The sequence below is a fragment of the Salvelinus alpinus genome, chromosome 1, assembly GCF_045679555.1.
Source record: "Salvelinus alpinus chromosome 1, SLU_Salpinus.1, whole genome shotgun sequence".
Lineage (NCBI taxonomy): Eukaryota > Metazoa > Chordata > Actinopteri > Salmoniformes > Salmonidae > Salvelinus > Salvelinus alpinus.
The window spans coordinates 33367075-33379797 of NC_092086.1; the positions used below are offsets into that span (position 1 = coordinate 33367075).

Below are 12723 nucleotides of genomic sequence, written 5' to 3' on the forward strand. Positions count from 1 at the left end.
CTCTCTCTCTGTCTGTACCCTTCACTTTCACTACCCCTCCTCTCTCTCTGTCTGTACCCTTCACTTTCACTACCCCTCCTCTCTCTCTGTCTGTACCCTTCACTTTCACTACCCCCTCCTCTCTCTCTGTCTGTACCCTTCACTTTCACTACCCCTCCTCTCTCTCTGTCTGTACCCTTCACTTTCACTACCCCCTCCTCTCTCTCTGTCTGTACCCTTCACTTTCACTACCCCCTCCTCTCTCTCTGTCTGTACCCTTCACTTTCACTACCCCTCCTCTCTCTCTGTCTGTACCCTTCACTTTCATTACCCCTCCTCTCTCTCTGTCTGTACCCTTCACTTTCACTACCCCTCCTCTCTCTCTGTCTGTACCCTTCACTTTCACTACCCCTCCTCTCTCTCTGTCTGTACCCTTCACTTTCACTACCCCTCCTCTCTCTCTGTCTGTACCCTTCACTTTCATTACCCCTCCTCTCTCTCTGTCTGTACCCTTCACTTTCATTACCCCTCCTCTCTCTCTGTCTGTACCCTTCACTTTCATTACCCCTCCTCTCTCTCTGTCTGTACCCTTCACTTTCATTACCCCTCCTCTCTCTCTGTCTGTACCCTTCACTTTCATTACCCCCTCCTCTCTCTCTCTGTCTGTACCCTTCACTTTCACTACCCCCTCCTCTCTCTCTGTCTGTACCCTTCACTTTCACTACCCCCTCCTCTCTCTCTGTCTGTACCCTTCACTTTCACTACCCCCTCTCTCTCTCTCTGTCTGTACCCTTCACTTTCACTACCCCCTCCTCTCTCTCTGTCTGTACCCTTCACTTTCACTACCCCCTCCTCTCTCTCTGTCTGTACCCTTCACCTTCACTACCCCTCCTCTCTCTCTGTCTGTACCCTTCACTTTCATTACCCCTCCTCTCTCTCTGTCTGTACCCTTCACTTTCATTACCCCTCCTCTCTCTCTGTCTGTACCCTTCACTTTCACTACCCCCTCCTCTCTCTCTGTCTGTACCCTTCACTTTCACTACCCCCTCCTCTCTCTCTCCATGTCTCAGTCTTGCATTCTAGCTTTCCGCTGAATTATTCCGTTTTGATGGCAGGCTGGTACTGTATGTGTGTATTTCAGTGTGTATATATTTGTGTATATGTGTGTGTATATGTGTGTGTATTTGAGTATGTGTGTGTCTGTGTACGTGCGTTTGTGGGTAGCGGGGGGGTTGGGGGGCGTGGGGGGGGTGACGTGGAGCAATGCTATTTTTAGGAGCCGGGTGCAGAGTGCGGAGAAAGAGAACGAGAGAGACAAAGAGGGAGAGCAAGAGAGAGAAATAACGAGAGACAGACAGACAGCAAGACAAAGACAGAGAGAGAGAAATAGATGGAGAGAGAAAAAGAGAGAGAGCATTGTTAATGGATGGATTCTTCATGCTCAACTTCTTTAGTCACATGGTCATGCTGCTACCAGACCAACCTGCTCTCTGTGTAGACTCCTGCCTCTACCTGCAGTACACACACACACACACACACACACACACACACACACACACACACACACACACACACACACACACACACACACACACACACACACACACACACACACACACACACACACACACACACAGCATAACAAAAGGTGACAGTGACAAGTGTGACACAGGGGCATGAGACATATGGACTAGGCCAGAGTGAGGCCAGGCGCTGGAGGGACAGGTACAGCCACAGAGGCTAAGCACAGCTAAACTGAGGCTAGAGGTAGAAGGTATTATAATTTACAGCTAGAGACTGATACTATTTCTCCACTATCATATAGAACCTGATGTACTGATGCTGGTGTGCATGGGGCAGTATATAATGTCAGCATACATACAGCATACTATACTATGCCTTTATTTGACCAGACAATCCCCTAGATGAGTCTTTCAAATCTTTCAGATGTCCAAATGGCTTTCTCTCCAAGTCTCTTTATAGCCAGGTGAAATCACTCGTTCGTTTTTTGTTCTTCCATTTGCCTCCCAGTCTCTCCTTTTGCCGTTCTGTCAAATAATGTCAAAGCGTTGCATTGTATAAGGAAAGGAGATGAGGAAAGGAGGTCATTTTAGACTATCGATTCCCAGCCATACCATGCGTATTATATAACAGAGGATGGAGAGAGAGACGGAGGGAGGAGAGAGGGGAAGAGGGATGTGACAGGGAAAAGGGGGAGGCTATATCAGTTAAGTTATGACCCCAGGCTCTGTTTGTCTCTTAGTGTAGCTAGTGACAGGGGAGAAGATGGAGGAGGCTGTAGCAGAGGGTCAGCACACACACACAGACACACACACATGCACAATGAAGTACACACACACTCATACACATGCACATGCACATCCACACACGTGTGCACTCACACAAATGCACATATGCACGCATGCATGCACAAACACAACACATATGCAGAGCACAAACATTCATCCCACATGAACTCACAGGAACATACATGTATGGAGAGACATGAAAAATAGTTATTTGGGCCAGGGATACATTCAGCTTTGTGTTGGTTGTTCATGTGTTTGATGCTGAATGGTATACATGACCTGCAGGCTTGGTTTGTTCTGTTAATAGAGGAGCAGCTTGGGTATGGCTATTGGCTATGTTTATGTGGGGGAAGATGGAAGAGGGGCATTTGGTATACTGTGTGTGTGTGTGTGTGTGTGTGTGTGTGTGTGTGTGTGTGTGTGTGTGTTTGTGTGCGTGCGTGTGTGCGTTGGGGTTGGGGTATTGGCAAATATGTGTGTAGATAGTTTTTGTGTGTGTTTGGGTAGGAAATTGCGCAGATGGTAGTATTGGCTGTAGTGTGTGTACTGGCATATGTGTGTGTTTGTACATGCAATTGCATTTGTACTGGCTGTAGTGTGTGTGTGTGTGTGTGTGTGTGTGTGTGTGTCACATTGGTCACATGAAGTGGCACTAGCGCCAGCAGCAGCGTTAGCATCCCCCTCCCCCATCCTATCTGAATGGAACAACATCATCATCATCTACTGAGACAAGATGGTGTCTGTGTGTGGAGGGAGAGATGTCAGGGTGGTCTGATGTGCTGCTATTTCTCATTGCCACTCGGATGACATTTAATGAGCTTGAGAGTGTGCCCAGTCTGTATGATCAGCATGTGTACTGTGTGTGTGAGACACGTGAACGTGAATGTGTGTGTGTGTTCTGCTGCTGGTAACCTACTTTCCCCGAGCCCACTCACTGCTGAGGAGGAGAAGCAATCCTTTCACACCCCTCTTTTCATCCCTCTCTTCTCTTGTTTCTCTGCTGCCTCTGCTGCTTCTTGCAGCTCACTTCTATTTTTCACTAATTTCCTTCTCTGGTTTTCAGGACATGATCCTCTGTTTTTCGTTCTACCTCTTTTCAGTCGTATTTGCACCCTTAGGACAGCCAACTCTCTCTCTCTCTCTCTCTCTCTCTCTCTCTCTCTCTCTCTCTCTCTCTCTCTCTCTCTCTCTCTCTCTCTCTCTCTCTCTCTCTCTCTCTCTCTCTCTCTCTCTCTCTCTCTCTCTCTCTCTCTCTCTCTCTCTCTCTCTCTCTCTCTCTCTCTCCCTCTCTCTTTCCCTCTCCCTCTCTCTCTCTCTCTCTCTCTCTCTCTCTCTCTCTCCTCTCTTTCCCTCTCTCTCTCTCTCTCTCTCTCTCTCTCTCTCTCTCTCTCTCTCTCTCTCTCTCTCTCTCTCTCTCCCTCTCTCTCCCTCTCCCTCTCTCTCTCCCATTTTCTCTTCTTCTCCTATTCTCTCTCTATCTCTCTCCCATTTTCTCTTCTTCTCCTATTCTCTCTCTTTATCTCTCTCTCTTACTCGCTTTTTCTCATTCCCCTCTCTGTGTCTGTGGGTTTGCTGACGCTGCATCTCTGACTGGGATGAATGGACACATGAGACGAGGGGTAGAGAAAGGAGAGATAGAGAGACGAAGGGTAGAGAAAGGAGAGATTGAGAGAGGAGAGGTAGAGAAAGAAGAAATAGAGAGGCCAGGGGTAGAGAAAGAAGAAATAGAGAGGCCAGGGGTAGAGAAAGGAGCGATAGAGAGGCCAGGGGTTGAGAAAGGAGCGATGGAGAGGCCAGGGGTAGGGAAAGGAGCGATAGAGAGGCCAGGGGTTGAGAAAGGAGAGATAGAGAGCCGAGGGGTAGAGAAAGGAGCGATAGAGAGGCCAGGGGTTGAGAAAGGAGCGATAGAGAGGCCAGGGGTAGAGAAAGGAGCGATAGAGAGGCCAGGGGTAGAGAAAGGAGCAATAGAGAGGCCAGGGGTAGAGAAAGGAGCGATAGAGAGGCCAGGGGTAGAGAAAGGAGCGATAGAGAGGCCAGGGGTAGAGAAAGGAGAGATAGAGAGCCGAGGGGTAGAGAAAGGAGAGATAGAGAGCCGAGGGGTAGAGAAAGGAGCGATAGAGAGGCCAGGGGTTGAGAAAGGAGCGATAGTGAGGCCAGGGGTAGAGAAAGGAGCGATAGAGAGGCCAGGGGTAGAGAAAGGAGCGATAGAGAGGCCAGGGGTAGAGAAAGAAGCGATAGAGAGGCCAGGGGTAGAGAAAGGAGCGATAGAGAGGCCAGGGGTAGAGAAAGGAGCGATAGAGAGGCCAGGGGTAGAGAAAGGAGCGATAGAGAGGCCAGGGGTAGAGAAAGGAGCGATACAGAGGCCAGGGGTAGAGAAAGGAGCGATAGAGAGGCCAGGGGTAGAGAAAGGAGCGATAGAGAGGCCAGGGGTTGAGAAAGGAGCGATAGAGAGGCCAGGGGTAGAGAAAGGAGCGATAGAGAGGCCAGGGGTAGAGAAAGGAGCGATAGAGAGGCCAGGGGTAGAGAAAGGAGCGATAGAGAGGCCAGGGGTTGAGAAAGGAGCGATAGAGAGGCCAGGGGTTGAGAAAGGAGCGATAGAGAGGCCAGGGGTAGAGAAAGGAGCGATAGAGAGGCCAGGGGTAGAGAAAGGAGAGATAGAGAGGCCAGGGCTAGAGAAAGGAGCGATAGAGAGGCCAGGGGTTGAGAAAGGAGCGATAGAGAGGCCAGGGGTAGAGAAAGGAGCGATAGAGAGGCCAGGGGTAGAGAAAGGAGCGATAGAGAGGCCAGGGGTTGAGAAAGGAGAGATAGAGAGCCGAGGGGTTGAGAAAGGAGCGATAGAGAGGCCAGGGGTAGAGAAAGGAGCGATAGAGGAGGTGAAGGTAGAGAAAGGAGCGATAGAGAGGCCAGGGGTAGAGAAAGGAGCGGTAGAGAGGCCAGGGGTAGAGAAAGGAGCGATAGAGTAGGTGATGGTAGAGAAAGGAGCGATAGAGAGGCCAGGGGTAGAGAAAGGTGAGATAGAGAGGCCAGGGGTAGAGAAAGGAGCGATAGAGAGGCCAGGGGTAGAGAAAGGAGCGATAGAGTAGGTGATGGTAGAGAAAGGAGCGATAGAGAGGCCAGGGGTAGAGAAAGGAGAGATAGAGAGGCCAGGGGTAGAGAAAGGAGCGATAGAGGGGCCAGGGGTTGAGAAAGGAGCGATAGAGAGGCCAGGGGTAGAGAAAGGAGCGATAGAGAGGCCAGGGGTAGAGAAAGGAGCGATAGAGAGGCCAGGGGTAGAGAAAGGAGCGATAGAGAGGCCAGGGGTAGAGAAAGGAGCGATAGAGAGGCCAGGGGTAGAGAAAGGAGCGATAGAGAGGCCAGGGGTAGAGAAAGGAGCGATAGAGAGGCCAGGGGTAGAGAAAGGAGCGATAGAGAGGCCAGGGGTTGAGAAAGGAGCGATAGAGAGGCCAGGGGTAGCGAAAGGAGCGATAGAGAGGCCAGGGGTAGAGAAAGGAGCGATAGAGAGGCCAGGGGTAGAGAAAGGAGCGATAGAGAGGCCAGGGGTAGAGAAAGGAGCGATAGAGAGGCCAGGGGTTGAGAAAGGAGCGATAGAGAGGCCAGGGGTTGAGAAAGGAGCGATAGAGAGGCCAGGGGTAGAGAAAGGAGCGATAGAGAGGCTAGGGGTAGAGAAAGGAGAGATAGAGAGGCCAGGGGTTGAGAAAGGAGCGATAGAGAGGCCAGGGGTTGAGAAAGGTGAGATAGAGAGGCCAGGGGTAGAGAAAGGAGCGATAGAGAGGCCAGGGGTAGAGAAAGGAGCGATGGAGAGGCCAGGGGTAGAGAAAGGAGAGATAGAGAGGCCAGGGGTAGAGAAAGGAGCGATAGAGAGCCGAGGGGTTGAGAAAGGAGCGATAGAGAGGCCAGGGGTAGAGAAAGGAGCGATAGAGAGGCCAGGGGTAGAGAAAGGAGAGATAGAGAGGCCAGGGGTAGAGAAAGGAGCGATAGAGAGGCCAGGGGTTGCGAAAGGAGAGATAGAGAGGCCAGGGGTAGAGAAAGGAGCGATAGAGAGGCCAGGGGTAGAGAAAGGAGCGATAGAGAGGCCAGGGGTAGAGAAAGGAGCGATAGAGAGGCCATGGGTAGAGAAAGGAGCGATAGAGAGGCCAGGGGTAGAGAAAGGAGCGATAGAGAGGCCAGGGGTAGAGAAAGGAGCGATAGAGAGGCCAGGGGTTGAGAAAGGAGAGATAGAGAGCCGAGGGGTTGAGAAAGGAGCGATAGAGAGGCCAGGGGTAGAGAAAGGAGCGATAGAGGAGGTGAAGGTAGAGCAAGGAGCGATAGAGAGGCCAGGGGTAGAGAAAGGAGAGATAGAGAGGCCAGGGGTTGAGAAAGGAGCGATAGAGAGGTGAAGGTAGAGAAAGGAGCGATAGAGGAGGTGAAGGTAGAGAAAGGAGCGATAGAGGAGGTGAAGGTAGAGAAAGGAGCGATAGAGGAGGTGAAGGTAGAGGACCAGAAATCGAGGGATAGAGTGAAAACGGGTAGTGAACTGAAACACAGATAGTAGCTGAAGGTGAAAGGAGTGGATCTGAAGAGAGAGAGAGAGAGAGAGAGAGAGAGAGAGAGAGAGAGAGAGAGAGAGAGAGAGAGAGGAGAAATATCTGTAGTGTTTGAGAGGTAGAGGATGAGGAGAAGGAAAGAGAGAGATGAGGCAATAGAGATATAGACAAATAGAGATAGGAAGAGAGGGAAAGCAATAGAAAGGAAGAGGAGAGGGGGATGAGGCTTAGTAGCCGTAGAGATAGGAGTGTATCAGTGATAAATATACTCTTACTGAGGAGAGGGAGAAAGAAAGAGGAATGGAATAAGGGAAAGAGAAAAAGTAGAGGACAGAAGGACTTTAGGAGGTTGTGGGGAGACAGGGGGAGAGAGAGACTTGTGTGCTACACTTTTGTGTGTATGTGTGTGTATGTGTGTGTGTGTGCGCGTGTGTGTGTTTCTTGCTAGCCAAATGGTCTGCTACCAGACTCCCTCCCTCCCTCCCATCCTTCCCCTGTAGATATGTGTGATAGGTTTGTAGAGGTGTTGCTGTAGCTGTTTGTGTCCAGCAGTCGGTGTTACATGTAAGATATTTAAGCTATAATACAGGACAGGAAAGGGTGTGTGTTATGGAGATTGATGCTGGTTGCTGACTGTATCTCAGTGAAACTGTCACGTTCCTGAAGAGAGAGAGGAACGCCGTTACAGAAACTCCAGTCTGAGGACAGAGACTCTCCTCTGTTTGGTCATTCTCCTCTACTGGCAGGGCAACTGTCATCTCCCATCGTCCCCATCACACACACACACACACACACACACACACACACACACACACACACACACACACACACACAGAGACAAGTATATCTTCATGGACACACATGGGCACACACATACACACAAGCATACGCACACACAAATCATCAACAACATCACTCCACACCATAAAGCTAAGGGAGTGAGGGAGAAGGGTGGAGAGAGAGACTGAGAGACAGAGAGACTGAGAGAGGAGAGAGGACGAGAGGAAATGAGAAGAGGCTGGAGAGACAGAGAGGGCAACATCCGCCCCCTCCTTCTCTCTCTCTATCCTCTCTCTCTCACTCTCTCTCCCCCTGTCTTCCCTTGCTTTTAACTCTGTCATGTTGCTATATATAGTGCGGTGAGGAGGGAGGAAGGAGAGATTCATAATTGAAGGTTCTTGGCAGCATGGATCAGAGCACTGGCCACATTAATAAGCAGATTGTGTGTGCAAAACAACACTGGCACAAAATGTGCAGAATGGGAACTTGACACACTTCACAATGGGGACAACACACACACACACACACACACACACACACACACACACACACACACACACACACACACACACACCGCAGTGCAGACACATCAAAGATATAGGTAGGAGTGAGTCCATTCATTCCTGCTGAGAAGACACGCTCCACTCATTCATCTTCATCAGAGGCAAAGAACACATGATGCACAACCAGGAAACACACACACACACACACACACACACACACACACACACACACACACACACACACACACACACACACACACACACACACACACACACACACACACACACACACACATACACATACACATACACATACACACACACATACACACACACACACACACACTCTGCCATATAGGACTAACACACACATCTACTTACATGTACACACACATGTTCACACATCCATCCTTTTCCTGTTTTATTCTCTATGGTTTCTCTTGACGTTTCTTCTTTAGGGAAGTGTATCATTGCTACTGCTTCCCACTGCGGGTCTAAGCCAGCTAGCACTTAGTGACACATGTTTCTGTGAATATCTATGTGTCCATCATTTTATTGATTTATTCATTGTATGTTTGATTGATTGGTTGGTTGATATCTCCATATCTCTCTTTCTCTCCCTGATGATGCCAGTCTATCCAACCTTCCAGGTAACTATGTTCCCTACACAGGAACATTCAGGTAGAGAATAGAGTGAGCCCAGTGAGTGTCAGAGAGAGTCAGCAGGGTGAAGGTATATATATCCACGTCCTCAGGACCTTCTCAAACGTTCCATATCCGTGGATCTGTCTTCTGACCAGCCTGGAAAAGAGAGAGTGAAAAGAGGGAGGGAAAAGAGAGAGGGAAAAGAGAGAGGGAAAAGAGAGAGCAAGAGACATACAAACAGCATGAGATACAATTAACTACCCGTGAGTTCATGTGGGAGCAACCCCTACTCCCATTTTCTCTCTCTCTCTCTCTCTCTCTCTCTCTCTCTCTCTCTCTATCGCCCTCAGTCCTGCTGTATGTAGAGCCAAACGTTGATGTCACACTGAATCATACTCACTGCTTAGGCCTCATCCCTGCACTAGCCATACCAATGACTCTGTGTGTGTGTGTGTGTGTGTGTGTGTGTGTGCCAGCAGCAGTTATTCATCTGTTTAAATATACAACATGGTTAGTAATAAGCCCATGTGTCATCACTCTGTGTGTGTGGCATCATTCTGTGTCTGTGTGTTTGTGTGTGCACCTACATATGTTTCTGTGTATGTGCGCACGTACACTTGTGTGTGTGTGTGTATGCGTCATCTGCGTGTGTTTGTCAGTGTGTATCAACATGCAGCGGGGCTGTGTGAGGGTAACTGTGTAGTGACAGCCCAATACAACCATGCCTGGTGCATGTCTGACTGACTCACTCACACTGGGCCCTGCAGCACTGCATTACGTTACACTCACATCAACACACACACACACATCTCACCACAGGCCCCACCAGGCATCAGGGAACAGCTGTCTGACCCTGTGTGTGTGTTCAGAATATATATGCAGGGTGGTTGTACAGCTGGTTTTCTTCTGGCCTGATCCCCATATAGCAGGTGTCACCTTCGTGTATTTGTACACAGTTATTGCAAAGCTATATGTTAATGTTTACAGTGCATGTGTTGGTCTCCACCTGCTGTAGGTCTCAGCCCAGCCAGGAAACACTATACTGTGTGCAAGGAAGGTGGCAGCTATGTTTGTAGAATCATGGCATCATGTCCAATAATTCATCAAGAGCTTTTCTCAACTGTATGTATTCGATCATGTGGTTATGATCGGCCAATAGCTACTGTATATCGTTGTTATTTTTGACTGGGAGTTTTAATTGTTGGCTCATTATTATATTTGGGATTTTAAAATATGTTCCTCTCAGCACCATAGAGCCTTACGTCACACTGTCTGACATCTATCTGTCCTCTCAGCACCATAGAGCCTTACTTCACACTGTCTAACATCTATCTGTCCTCTCAGCACCATAGAGCCTTACTTCACACTGTCTGACATCTATCTGTCCTCTCAGCACCATAGAGCCTTACTTCACACTGTCTGACATCTATCTGTCCTCTCAGCACCATAGAGCCTTACTTCACACTGTCTAACATCTATCTGTCCTCTCAGCACCATAGAGCCTTACTTCACACTGTCTGACATCTATCTGTCCTCTCAGCACCATAGAGCCTTACTTCACACTGTCTAACATCTATCTGTCCTCTCAGCACCATAGAGCCTTACTTCACACTGTCTAACATCTATCTGTCCTCTCAGCACCATAGAGCCTTACTTCACACTGTCTAACATCTATCTGTCCTCTCAGCACCATAGAGCCTTACTTCACACTGTCTAACATCTATCTGTCCTCTCAGCACCATAGAGCCTTACTTCACACTGTCTGACATCTATCTGTCCTCTCAGCACCATAGAGCCTTACTTCACACTGTCTAACATCTATCTGTCCTCTCAGCACCATAGAGCCTTACTTCACACTGTCTGACATCTATCTGTCCTCTCAGCACCATAGAGCCTTACTTCACACTGTCTAACATCTATCTGTCCTCTCAGCACCATAGAGCCTTACTTCACACTGTCTAACATCTATCTGTCCTCTCAGCACCATAGAGCCTTACTTCACACTGTCTGACATCTATCTGTCCTCTCAGCACCATAGAGCCTTACTTCACACTGTCTAACATCTATCTGTCCTCTCAGCACCATAGAGCCTTACTTCACACTGTCTAACATCTATCTGTCCTCTCAGCACCATAGAGCCTTACTTCACACTGTCTAACATCTATCTGTCCTCTCAGCACCATAGAGCCTTACTTCACACTGTCTAACATCTATCTGTCCTCTCAGCACCATAGAGCCTTACTTCACACTGTCTAACATCTATCTGTCCTCTCAGCACCATAGAGCCTTACTTCACACTGTCTAACATCTATCTGTCCTCTCAGCACCATAGAGCCTTACTTCACACTGTCTAACATCTATCTGTCCTCTCAGCACCATAGAGCCTTACTTCACACTGTCTGACATCTATCTGTCCTCTCAGCACCATAGAGCCTTACTTCACACTGTCTAACATCTATCTGTCCTCTCAGCACCATAGAGCCTTACTTCACACTGTCTGACATCTATCTGTCCTCTCAGCACCATAGAGCCTTACTTCACACTGTCTAACATCTATCTGTCCTCTCAGCACCATAGAGCCTTACTTCACACTGTCAAACATCTATCTGTCCTCTCAGCACCAAAGAGCCTTACTTCACACTGTCTAACATCTATCTGTCCTCTCAGCACCATAGAGCCTTACTTCACACTGTCTAACATCTATCTGTCCTCTCAGCACCATAGAGCCTTACTTCACACTGTCTAACATCTATCTGTCCTCTCAGCACCATAGAGCCTTACTTCACACTGTCTAACATCTATCTGTCCTCTCAGCACCATAGAGCCTTACTTCACACTGTCTAACATCTATCTGTCCTCTCAGCACCATAGAGCCTTACTTCACACTGTCTAACATCTATCTGTCCTCTCAGCACCATAGAGCCTTACTTCACACTGTCTGACATCTATCTGTCCTCTCAGCACCATAGAGCCTTACTTCACACTGTCTGACATCTATCTGTCCTCTCAGCACCATAGAGCCTTACTTCACACTGTCTAACATCTATCTGTCCTCTCAGCACCATAGAGCCTTACTTCACACTGTCTAACATCTATCTGTCCTCTCAGCACCATAGAGCCTTACTTCACACTGTCTAACATCTATCTGTCCTCTCAGCACCATAGAGCCTTACTTCACACTGTCAAACATCTATCTGTCCTCTCAGCACCATAGAGCCTTACTTCACACTGTCTAACATCTATCTGTCCTCTCAGCACCATAGAGCCTTACTTCACACTGTCTAACATCTATCTGTCCTCTCAGCACCATAGAGCCTTACTTCACACTGTCTGACATCTATCTGTCCTCTCAGCACCATAGAGCCTTACTTCACACTGTCTAACATCTATCTGTCCTCTCAGCACCATAGAGCCTTACTTCACACTGTCTGACATCTATCTGTCCTCTCAGCACCATAGAGCCTTACTTCACACTGTCTGACATCTATCTGTCCTCTCAGCACCATAGAGCCTTACTTCACACTGTCTAACATCTATCTGTCCTCTCAGCACCATAGAGCCTTACTTCACACTGTCTAACATCTATCTGTCCTCTCAGCACCATAGAGCCTTACTTCACACTGTCAAACATCTATCTGTCCTCTCAGCACCAAAGAGCCTTACTTCACACTGTCTAACATCTATCTGTCCTCTCAGCACCATAGAGCCTTACTTCACACTGTCTAACATCTATCTGTCCTCTCAGCACCATAGAGCCTTACTTCACACTGTCTAACATCTATCTGTCCTCTCAGCACCATAGAGCCTTACTTCACACTGTCTAACATCTATCTGTCCTCTCAGCACCATAGAGCCTTACTTCACACTGTCTAACATCTATCTGTCCTCTCAGCACCATAGAGCCTTACTTCACACTGTCTAACATCTATCTGTCCTCTCAGCACCATAGAGCCTTACTTCACACTGTCTAACATCTATCTGTCC

At 48.5% G+C, this 12723-nt stretch overlaps 1 protein-coding gene across 13 annotated transcripts in view; it reads left to right on the forward strand.

Moving 5' to 3' along the window:
• The window catches only part of cacna1aa (calcium channel, voltage-dependent, P/Q type, alpha 1A subunit, a), a 174699-nt gene that overhangs the window by 29488 nt on the left and 132488 nt on the right, over window positions 1-12723 (forward strand). The window lies entirely within an intron of this gene.